At 33.4% G+C, this 12,009-nt stretch overlaps 1 long non-coding RNA gene and 1 pseudogene across 1 annotated transcript; one reads left to right on the top strand and one right to left on the bottom strand.

Annotated features, from left to right (window-relative positions):
* Positions 1 to 1,577: 1,577 nt before the first annotated feature.
* Positions 1,578 to 5,934, top strand: LOC142608042 (uncharacterized). Its single transcript, XR_012839414.1, has 5 exons — positions 1,578 to 1,667; positions 3,438 to 3,482; positions 4,325 to 4,383; positions 4,562 to 4,623; positions 5,831 to 5,934. It is a non-coding gene; the product is annotated as an uncharacterized LOC142608042 (long non-coding RNA).
* Positions 5,935 to 6,891: 957 nt separating this feature from the next.
* Positions 6,892 to 11,731, bottom strand: LOC142636332 (G-type lectin S-receptor-like serine/threonine-protein kinase At4g27290; annotated as a pseudogene).
* Positions 11,732 to 12,009: the final 278 nt, after the last annotated feature.

Here is a 12,009-nt window from a genome sequence, read left to right as displayed (position 1 = left end):
TGTCGGACAATAAAAACTGAGGCCTTCAGTTGCAACGGATTATTTGCAATTTGTTCAGTAGTGAAATGATCAACTACCCTTTGTAAATGCTGTCATTGGTTGATCAAATCCTTACACATTTTGCTCGGCAACTCTATGAGCTGAGTTAGGATCTTTTCCTATATGACCTTGAAAATAACAATCTTTGCCCCCAACATTTTTCCAATTTCTAAATCCACCAGCAATGAATGTATTTTGTCCCACAACCCCATTTGGATTATGAAAGACAAAGCAGGGTAGACAATAAGCTGCATTTGTTGTAGGAGAATATTCAAGCCATGTTGAATTATATTCAAACCAAGAAGCTTGAAAGCTACGATTATGCTTTCCACTTTTTTTGTATGTCTTTAGAGGAGGTTGGTGCAGACCATTTTAATGTAAGCTCGTTGAATTTCATCAGGTTGATTAACATGATATTCCCATATTTGTTTGCGTGTTCCAAGATCATAATCCAAAGAATCAAGATCAACTCTTTGAAATTGTGTTTCAGAGATTGGAACATCGACATTTTCCAGAATTGGGGAATGCATATTTTCTAGAATTGGAACATCCACATTTTCTAGAATTGGAATAGCAACATTAGTTGTTGGCAATCCCACGTTAACTTCGGAAGAATTTGAATCTTTTCTTTTGAAAAAATCAAGCATTGTAGTTGATTTTTTCATGATCTACAAATAAAATAAGAATCATATATATTATCGCACGAACAGTTGTTATTACTAACTAAAGACAAATACTAGAATCCAGGTAATATGCATGATGCATTTAATTATAAATTTAGCATTATGAATTAACAATAGGCGCAAGTGAATCATTGTTATTTTCTTAAATTTGTGTGACAATTTTCTATATTATATGATTTGTTTGTTTGTTTTTTTGTTTTTGTTTTTTTTTTTTCATTTTGTCTTTGGTTTGCCTTTATTTATCTTTGTCTTTGTGTTGTCTCCATCTTTCTGACATTGACCCACTAACCCAATCCCACTACGGCACTACCGACACTATAAATTTATTCTGCACTACTAACAAAAACTTTTCTTAACTTTACTTTTTTTTTTTCCTGTCACTTGTCCCTATTATGCTCAACTACCAGTCAACAAAGAACAAACAAACAGTCAAACAAATATTCTCTAATCTAAGTAATCTCTACAAACTCTACTCTCTCTCTCTCTCTCTCTCTCTCTCTCTCTCTTATCTATATAATACAAGAGAGAGAGTCACAAACACAAAGTGACAGAGAGTCACAAAGCCAAAAAGCCAAAAAAAAAAACACCATAGGTCATAGCATAGATTCAATTCAGAATCACCAACATCAGTAATCAGTTCATCACTCATTTTTCATCAGTAAAAACACAAACACTCCATAAGCACAGATTGTTAGATTTTGAGATTCACAAACATTTTATTAGGTTTTAATGGAAATGATAGATTAAATACTTATAAAGGCTGCAGCAATGAAGCTGGGCTAGGCAGATCGAGCAATTGGCGGCGGCGGCAAGATGGGTCCCACGTGGGCGGCGGCGACAATTGAGACTCTCGCATGATGATTGCGACGTCGGCGTGGGTACTGCCGTACTGGGTAGTCTCTCGCGTCGGCATGGTGATGATGGCGGCGTTGCGTCAGCGTCTGGGTAGTCTCTATCTCTCTGTCTTACCTCACTATCTATCTTATTCATTTTTTTTTTTCCTTCGTCTTTCACTTTCTCTGTTAGGTTTTTCCGTTTTGGAATGCTGAGTTTTTTTTTTCTTTTTTTTTTAGTCATGGGCTCTTGCCTCCTGGGCTGGCCGACTAGGCTAGGCATTCATGATTTTTGGGAGGGGGGGTTGAGCTAAAAACTAAGGGGTGCCTAAGCCTATATTTTTTTTTTTTGGAAAATTTAACCTGCTAAATTTTTTTTTTTGGGCCCAAGGGGGCCCGGGCCCCCTTAGACCCCCACCTGGGTCTGTCCCTGATCCTTATAAACTATTTCAACTTTCCCACCAAAGTTTTTTAAACTTGGGTTCCATAGAAAGGTACCCCCATAATGAACCTCGAATTTCACTTCCTCATCATCCATTTGCAATAGCAAATTACCATTTGACACCTAGACAATTAAAGAATTGTAAACAACAGACACATAAAGAGTAAACACTTGTATGTTTCTGTTTTGCTTTTTGGATGCAACACACACATTAGATGGACCACATTTTCTACTTTGCTTTTGTTTCTCTTTTACTAATAAGCACATGCAAATACTAAAATTTGAACCCAACAGAAACTTGGGTCCACTTTGAGACACAATGACCACAACAGACAAAAGCCCATAAACAAACAACAGGTGGTCACATTTTTCATAAACATCAACAAACACAACCAATATTCTCATTTTGTTACATGTAACATTGACCATTGACTGATTACTCAAAAACTATAAAACAACCACAAACCCAAATTAAAAACCCAAACAAAGACTGATTTCTTACCAAGATTTTAGTCCCTCGAACAACCCATTGCTCGTCTAGGTTTATTCTTCCAGCGTGATTTCAATATCAGATGCAGAAGGGGGTTTTTCGTGTTTTTAAGACTCGTGAGGAAAAGTTTCAATGGTTCGTGTTTTTGATCCATGTTATGTTTTGATTTTTAACAAAAGGGTGTTTTTCTAATGTTTGAGGGTGAGGTGGGTAACGGAGAGCAAACAGATTGAAGTTCAGGTGGGTAAAGTGTTAATTTTAAACCACAGGTAGGCAAAGTGAAAGCATGTCAAATCACAGGTGGGTTTACTGTAATTACCCCATAAATAAAAAAAGTGATAAAAACTAAAAAAGTCAGAGTAGTAAAAAGTGGGATGGGGTAATGCACCCAATCCTAATCCACATTTTCACACACACACACACACACACACACACTTTACCGTGACTTGCACATTTACCTATACTTAAATTAAATTACATACAAAGCACCATGATCTCGAGAAGGTATTTGGTATCAAATGATATCATGCTAACGGAATCAAAATTCAATAAGTGTGAGACATGTCAGCAAAAAATAACTAACCCACTAACAATTGAAAGTCATGTGTTAGTTTGTAGTTATTTTTGTACACATATTTCTTGTTTATTGAATTTTGATACAGATGACACGGTATATTTGATACAAAATACTTTTTGATTTTTTTCCAATACTTGGTGAGAACAATTCAATCACCATTTGATTAGTGTGTTTGCTTGTAAGACTTTTAGTTAAACAAATAGTCCAATCAAAGAATTTGGGCTAAATGCAAAAATGCACCCAACTGTTAACATAATCGGCTACTCACTAAGCACTAGGCCCAGAAAAAAGCCCATAATTAAAACCAATCTCCTATATCTATCTCCTTTCTTTCGTAATAATTTCCCACTCGTTTTTGTTTTCTCTCTCACAGAATTAGAATTTAGAAGAGGAAGTATCAAGTAGACCAAGCTAGCCGGTAAGCTCTCTTTCTCAGATCTCAGCAATCTTATCTCTCTGAATTTTATCTCATTATCTTCGTAGTATTCAATATGTAAAGCTGGCCGAGTCGTTGAATTGTGCTACTCAAAAGAGTTTTTCTTTGATTTTCCTACATTTTCTTGGCAAATAAACGATCTTTTATGCTATCCAGATTGGTCCGTCAGCAATTTTCGAGTTTCGTTATATTTTTTTGAACCACACCAAGTATTTTTTGTGCTTTATAGTATTAAAATATTGTAAATATTATTAGTATAATATTGAAAATTTTGCAATATATATATATATATATATATATATATATGGACTTTGTGGAGTATAATACTATTTGATCTGATTCACAATTTCCGAATTCGTTAGATTTAGACAAAATTGAATGTTGTTTTGTAAAGCATTAGAGAGTGGAATTGGAATTAACCATACGCTGCTTTATATGTCATGATATGATGATGATTATGATGATGATGATGATTATGATGATGATGATGATGATGTTGATGCCCAGAGTTGAAGAAGGTATCTAACGTGTCTTTCGCGTCGTGGGTCCATTTTTAGAGAGATGATATGTATATCCATTAAATGACATTGTGTGAGCTGGATATAGGCATCATCCCTCACAGTATGGGTCCCATAGAACTGTAAAGCCTGTCCACTCTAAAAGGGAAGATGCATAACCAATGCATGAAATAATTATTGTTATAATTAATTGAACTCTATATGTGTGCTTGCGCCTGTAAGGGTTCCTTGTGTGATTTGGGTTATAAGTGGTTGTGATTCATGTTGTAATATTTATGAGGTTGACAAGGATGTTTTATTCTTTAGGTGCTGGATACATGTCTCAGCTTGTCTTTGTGGGTTCTCATTTCTGAACAACCAAGATGGTAAGAGTTTTTACTTTATTATTTATATATATATATATATGTTTCAATCTTTTGTTTTTATCATTTCTGATGTTGCTTAAAGTAGACAAAACAGAGGAAAGTAGGCAATTTATCATATACTACCAAGATTTAGGCTCTCTACTCTATAATACATATTAATTCATAGTTTATTATTCAGGAAATGATCTGCCCTCTAGGCATGTAGAGTCATAGATTGGGGATTAAAATGTTCAAACTGGAGTAAGTAGTATGTTCTTTATCCCAAGTAAATGTAAAGATCCACTTTGTGCATAGCGCAGAATTCTTTTGAATTTGACTATTAAATCGTTCTGTAATTTTTCAATTTTTATTTAGGAGCTCATACAGAGTTCATATAGGAGCCCCCAAGTAGGAAAACTCAACCAACTACTAGGTAATAGTTAAATAAAACATTCAAGTATCCTTATCCGTTTATCTCAAAATTTTAGACATATAAACTGAGTTAGTACCTGAATTGAGGATATCAAGTTGATTTAGCATCTACTTCTATGATAATCTTATGGATATTCAGGCAGACCATCCTTGAGTCCCCAAAGTTCCACTGTCATTGTGTTTATTGACTAATGTTTCTTGAAAACCTTTAATCCATAATACATTTAATGTTTTTAAAACTGTTATTATATTCTAATGTGTAATCTTTAGTTGATTAACAAAAAAAAAACCTTATTTAAAATGTTCAATAAACTTTAACTCTGATTAATATTTCTTTAAAAATATTTACACATTACTTAATGAAAGAAAATTATTTATAAAAAACTGATAGGATGGAATTTTATTATATACATGAAAATAATATATATAATAAATCATGATAAATACATTTATTAAATACAAATTACACACATATGTGTGTTATTTTGAGGATTTAAAAATTATTGATATAATTAGCTTGGTCTCCTTAGAAATTTTTTTTTTGACTCCACCATTAAGCAAGAGCTTAATTATTGTTTAAACCAAAACCATGCAACTTGTCTTGGGGATAAGTTTCTAAGATGCAAACATTTATCTTAAAAAAAAAGTTTCTAAGATGCAAAAATTTAGATTTAAAAAGAAAATAAATGTGTCAATGGATTTCGTTAGACATAAGCTCTTCCAGTATGTGACACAAGAGGAAATTAGGAAAAGGGGAAAAAAGTAATCATCATTTAATAGCTTTTATTATTATTATTAGCAGTAAGGAGTAAAAATTAAGGAATTGATGATGCATGGGGAGTGGGGATGATACTATGATGTACAATTCAGCAAAAGTGTTAAAGACTCCATCCTTATAATTGCATATAGGTTTAGCGAAAATAAGCACTACTTCACACGAAATGCATGAATTTCCATACGTGATATCATTCGGTATGAAGGCTCCATTTCTCTAAACAAAAGATATTAAACCGTATGTTCTGTTGTCAACTATCAGAATGATGGAAGAAAGGAGAAACAATAGCTTGAAGAAGACAAGACTGAAAAGATGATTAAGTGAAAGTTGAATAAATAGATCTAAACAAATGTAGTTTTACCTTTGTTATTAGTTTGGGTGGCAGTTATGCTCTTCCCTCTTGTATAAAAACAGAAATCATTTTCCACTCTAATCAATGAAGTTCATATTCATACATTTCCAGTTTTCTAATATGAACAGCAGCATCTTGCAACTTTCTTTTTCCGTCACTCCATTTTGCTGTCGAGTCTCAATTGATGATACCCTACCTTGCTTCTAACCAGGGCCGGCCCTAGATATTTTGGGGCCTTAGGCGAGAACTAAAAATGGGGTTTATTTATTTATTTTTAAGTTTTCATATCCAGATGCATATTTTCTAGTAGACATTTCTAATCAAACAATATATTTATAAAGACTAAAATAAAAAATAACTTTCAAGTGTAGAGTAAATGAGAAATAGAACCTGATTTATATAAAAAGTATTGTTGTAGTTTCACCGAACAATAATAAGTTTTTAGCAATTTCAACCTGCATAAATAAATACTTATTTAATATATTACCACTAACTAAAATATATATATATATATATATATATATATATATATATATATAAACACAAGATTAAAATTTAAAAAAAAATTAAGCACAATCATAACAAAAATTTAAGCACAACCATAACACAAGGCTTATTAATAAGACCCATCTAAAAAAAGCACAAAACAAATCATATCTAATTTCTATAACACATAACAGTATAACCCAAAAAAAAAAAAACCCAAACAACATGAAACACATCCAGGCAGCGGATGGCGGCCCAATTTTTAATCTGAAGTTACTTAATAAGTCCAACTGTCCAAGCAAATAAAACGTGTAGAGATTAGAGAAAGTCTGAAGCCAAGCGCCCATTCATCAAAAAAGAAAAAAGAAAAAAAAGAAGCCAAGCACTGAAGCGCACTACCTGATAGCAGAGCCGCACTAAGAGAACTCAAAACCTAGAGGCTAGAGGAGAGGTGCAGAGGCAAGCTTTCTTGAGATGAGAAGGATTAGGAATCAGAGAGGCGGAGAAATGCAAGCTTGCTTGAGATGAGAGAGGCTAGAGGCGGAAAGCAGAGAGAAAGAGGCAAAGCTGCAAAGGGATTTGAGGAACGGTAAAACTAAAAATTTTAGGGATTTGAGTTGTTTTATTTGTTTTGATTTGTGATTGTTTTGTGGTTAATCTTTTAGAACAGATTTGTAGTTTATCTTATTGATTTTTGGTTTGTCTAGAGGATAATAATATTATTTTTGGACAATGATTTTGTTTAGAGCCAATGTATAATCGGATCTACCAAAATTTTTATTTTTTGGTTAAAAGGATGTGCTGAAAATAAGGCTTTATCTGAAAATAATTTTTTTTTTTTTTTTTTGCTCCTACTACCTAATTTTTTTTCTAAAATTTTGGGGCCTCCCTTCCACTTGGGGCCTTAGGCAATTGCCTAATTGGCCTAAGGGAAGGGCCGGCACTACTTCTAACATTGTACATGTGATCTCATTTCGTGAGGAATAATCTTCTCCAAGTAAAGCCTTTTCTGTAAAAAAACCTGGCTGCCTTGGATTGGGCAATGAATTATCACTGCTTAACATTAGAACCACGGATGACATGTTTGGCCAATCTTCTGGTTTTTGTTGTACGCATAACAAACCCACATGAGTGCATCGTAACACTTCAATAAAATGCAGGAGTCGCCTAAGATTAAGAATTTATCTATCAGATCCATTGGCTTATCTTCAATCCATTGTGTCCATGCCTAAAACAAAATCCAGATATTGTTGGAACACTAGAATTACATGACCGAATGATTTCGCATGTCAATACTCACTTGAAATAGAGAGTTCATTTCACGAATAATATTTTTTTTACAAGTGTCTGTCATTTAAAATTTTTTATAACATGATACTAGATACACCTTAAATTTATAATATTTAATTTGAAGCATTAAATGTATCCATTTCGAATGGAGATATCCTAATATCATTGAAATAGTGGAATGTCAATGAAAATACTTACTTGTCCTAAAAGATTAAGGTGTTGGTCAGAGTTACACAATTCCTTGCTCTTCTTCCCACTCATAATCTCTAGTACTAAAACTCCAAAGCTAAAAACATCGGTTTTCACTGAGAAATGTCCATACCCGGCATACTCAGGAGGCATATAACCACTGTAAAATTAAAAAAAAGTTAAAAAAAAAAAAACAAAAAAAAAAAAAAACTCCAAGCAGAAACCATAAAAGAAGTTTGAGAATACTCACTGTGTTCCAACAATTCTATTGGTATCAGCCTCTGTTTGATCTCCCCCAAATATTTTAGCAAGGCCAAAATCAGAAAATTTTGGGTTCATATTATTATCTAGAAGGATATTGCTAGCTTTGAGATCTCTATGGATAATTCTTAATCTAGAATCTTCATGAAGGTAAAGAAGCCCTTTAGCAATGCCACCGATAATGTTGTGGCGCATACACCAATCAAGTAGTCTACTCTTCGTCTGGTTTGTCGATTTTCATGTTGTTGTTAGTACATACTTGGCTAAAATCTGAACAACATAATTCATAAATAGAAGATGAAATGGCTAAACATAAATGTGCTTGATTCAATAACGAGGATCAAAGTTCAAACCAAAAATAAATGAGTCCAAGCTTTTGTTGTGCATGTATTCATAGATTAACATTTTTTCGAATGCAACAACCGAGCAGCTTCACAAGGTTGCGGTGCTGAAGTTTGGCAATTAATGTAACTTCATTTTTGAACTCATTGAATCCTTGTCCAGAATTCTTTGAAAGTCTCTTTACTGCTATTTCTTGCCCCCCATGCAATGTGCCCTAAAAGGAAAAAGTTCAGTTAAGTTTGGAAAAGAAAATAGTTCAACTGGTTAGGTTGTTATTTACCTTGTATACAGATCCGAAGCCACCTTCTCCTAACTTGTTGTTTATTGCAAAGTTATCAGTGGCATTAGATATGGTTATCAGATCAATGATCGGTAACTCCATATCTTTGTTCCATCCTTCATTGTTAGAATCATTTTGGCATCTTATAATTATTCCTGAGATAGTAAGGGAGTCATTGAGTAGAAATAATTTCGACAATTGTATAGCTAAAAGCAAATTGTTGACCACCTTATCTAAGGTTTCTTACGGTTTAAAGATTTCAGATTCAAATTACCTGGCTAAAAATCTATGATCATGCATAAAAAATTGTAAGAATCCATGTCATATAAATTACCTTCCTTTCTAAGTTTCTTCCTCCTCACATATGAGAACATCCCCAGTGCGAGCATTATCATGAATAGTATTGCACTACAGATTTACGATTATTACTTGGTTTTTTTGGCCTTTGCCTGCTCTTCTCAGTATGATCTGAAATATCAAAAGTATAGTCAACAAACTTATATTTTTTACTATATGATTTGCCATACTAATTTTCATCACTTTTCTTTTGTATTTTTTTTGTTTTTTACTTTATGATGTGCCATATAAATTTTATACCATATAAAATTTTCTTTTCTTTTAATGGTAATCTTCTAAGATGTATGGTAAAACTTGTTTGGCATTTTATGAAACTTTTGGCAACAACAATTGAGTTTTACTTGGTTCATATTACGTAAAGATTTTTAAAATTTTAATACGTCTATATTGTGCCACATGGGGAAAGAAGAAAATATGAAGTTTGGAAACGTAAAGGACCATCACTTGGCACAATTATAAGACATTGTTTTATTTATTTATTTAATTTATATTTTATTTTTACATAGTAGTTGATAATGTAATATATAATTTTATAATGATTGGGGGACATAATAAAAATGTTTTTTTGTGGTGGACAAAGGTGATTTAAAAAAAAAAAAATTATTTATTTGATAATCCGATAGTTACAATGGGAAGAGAGATTTGAGTCCTAGATTTTCTTGTTGAAAATACTAAGAAGTGTCAATTAAACTACAATACTTTTGATGATATAGGTGAAAACTAACGTTATTCCAAGCACAACAAAATATTTTAGTCGTTGTTAAAAAAAGTTGTCAAAAGTGTTGTCTTGGTAGCATTACTTGAAAATAAAATAACTAGATAATAAAAGAAAAGCAAAGATGATACCCAGTACTGAAGAGGCCACACGAATATAGAGGTCTTGCCCATCCATTTGGAGCACTACTAAATCAACCAAGTCAGCAAACCAAAGCAAGCAACCACTTCCTCCATTCCTAATATCTAAATTGGCATATGCTTTGCATGAGCAGTTTTCCAAACACATTTCTTGAGACTCATGTTCCTATCAAACCAAGAAGAAGATGTGTCTGGCAATTTCACACTCTTATAGGTGAGGAACCCATCTCCATCATTGCAACCTAGTGGAGTCCCACGAACACACCCACCAGACCAATTTGCTGTATTCCAATCTTTTGGAGATTTTGGTATAAATCCTTTCAAGCATGCACATTCAGGATCAGGATACTTATTGATATTACAACTAGCGTATGCCCCACAGTGGCCATAATTTTCACACACATCTGATTGGCTTGTAGTTATAAGCTCCCAACTTTTGGTGTGATCCATCCATCTAAAGCCCAACGCAATGCCTGATGGGTTTAACGCACCCCTTGAGAGAACAAAATTTCTCAAAAGTAAGAAGTTTATTCAATTATACTCATAACAAGTATTTTTCTCATTTTGACTGATTACCAATTGCTCCCAAAACTTAAGTTATTAGGAAATAGTACTTTTAATCATTATTTTAACATCCTCTCACATGCAAAATTGTTTGCTCTCTTTTATAAGGAAAATCAGGATTCAAATCCATTCCCCTTCAAATTATTGTAATTAATGAATTATAAGAAATTAATTATAATAAATAAATAAAAATACTCTCCCCCACGTGACATTGTCTATTCTCAAGGAGAACTAGTATTTCATACCCTCCATTATTGTAATTGTCAAATTATAAAACAATAAAAAAAATTGATACCATAATAAATCACTAATTATTTCAATTTTTTTTTGAAACAATTATCTCAAAAACTTATACAGTTAAAAAATAGTAAATTTAATTATTTAATTATAATATTTACATTTAACACATACCTGAAGAAAATAGTATTGTTTAGGTCTTTCCACTCATAATAAATCTCTCTCTCATTCATCACGAATTCATGGGTTAACCATGGACTCGGACTTAACTGTGGCGTTAACCATGGGGTCCCCGTAAAACTAAGGCCATTCCAAGACCCTAGTCTAACCTTTATCTTGTCTCCCTTCATAACAACAACTTGTGGGAGCCTTCGACGATCTAACCCTGCTGAAATTTCACTTGGAGCAGGATCTTCTGTGCTCTTCCAAGATGTTAATACCTATCTAGACCACTAACTAAGTCCCATCCAATCTTCATTTCAGATAGTAACGTGTCGCAAGGATGATCAATACTTTGCCACAAAAGACTATCAATATTTCCATCTTTCACAACAAGATTTCCTGAATCCAATAACTGTGCCGTTCGATTATTGATCTTATTCCCTGTAGTTCTTGATGTATTGGATGACCAAATAGTAATATTTGTGCTATCAAGAAGGACAAGAATTCCCTCGTTGGTAACCTTTATAACTCCATGGTGATTTCCAAGTGGGGTTTCTCTGTTGGCTACCCATACAACTGTGTCATTAGATACCACGAACCATATTCCCACATATCGGCTTTTCGAACTACCCGGGCTGAAGAATCCCAATTCAAAGAATCTACTAGCTGAAACCAAAGTCTCACCATCTCTGACAAATTGGCTTGGAGTGATGGTGTCTAGTGTATTGGAGGTTCTTAAAAAGGAGAGTAAGAAGGAGTATACAAACAGAGCTGAAAAGGCTTTCATTGATTTTCCAATTGGTGTATCAACCAACTAATCAAGTGAGTTTACAGGGTTTATTCCCTTGGTTTTCTTTGCCTGTCGCAACATAAAGGAGCCATGCACTATTGTATTCTCCTGAAGTACACTTCCTCCCTCTTAATGTTAAAGAAGAGTGGGTCTCACTCACATGAGGCCTAATCCTCTGTGAGAGAGAAGGAGAATACTCCCAGAGTATTCGGGTAAAATAGATGTAATTTTAGTCTTTTCTTTTTAAAATGGTTGGATTAAAAAGAAAAATCACA

The sequence above is a fragment of the Castanea sativa genome, chromosome 1 (assembly GCF_040712315.1).
Source record: "Castanea sativa cultivar Marrone di Chiusa Pesio chromosome 1, ASM4071231v1".
NCBI classification, from domain to species: domain Eukaryota; kingdom Viridiplantae; phylum Streptophyta; class Magnoliopsida; order Fagales; family Fagaceae; genus Castanea; species Castanea sativa.
Note: the sequence above shows the minus strand (reverse complement) of the source record. Positions and strands in the feature narration are given on the sequence as shown.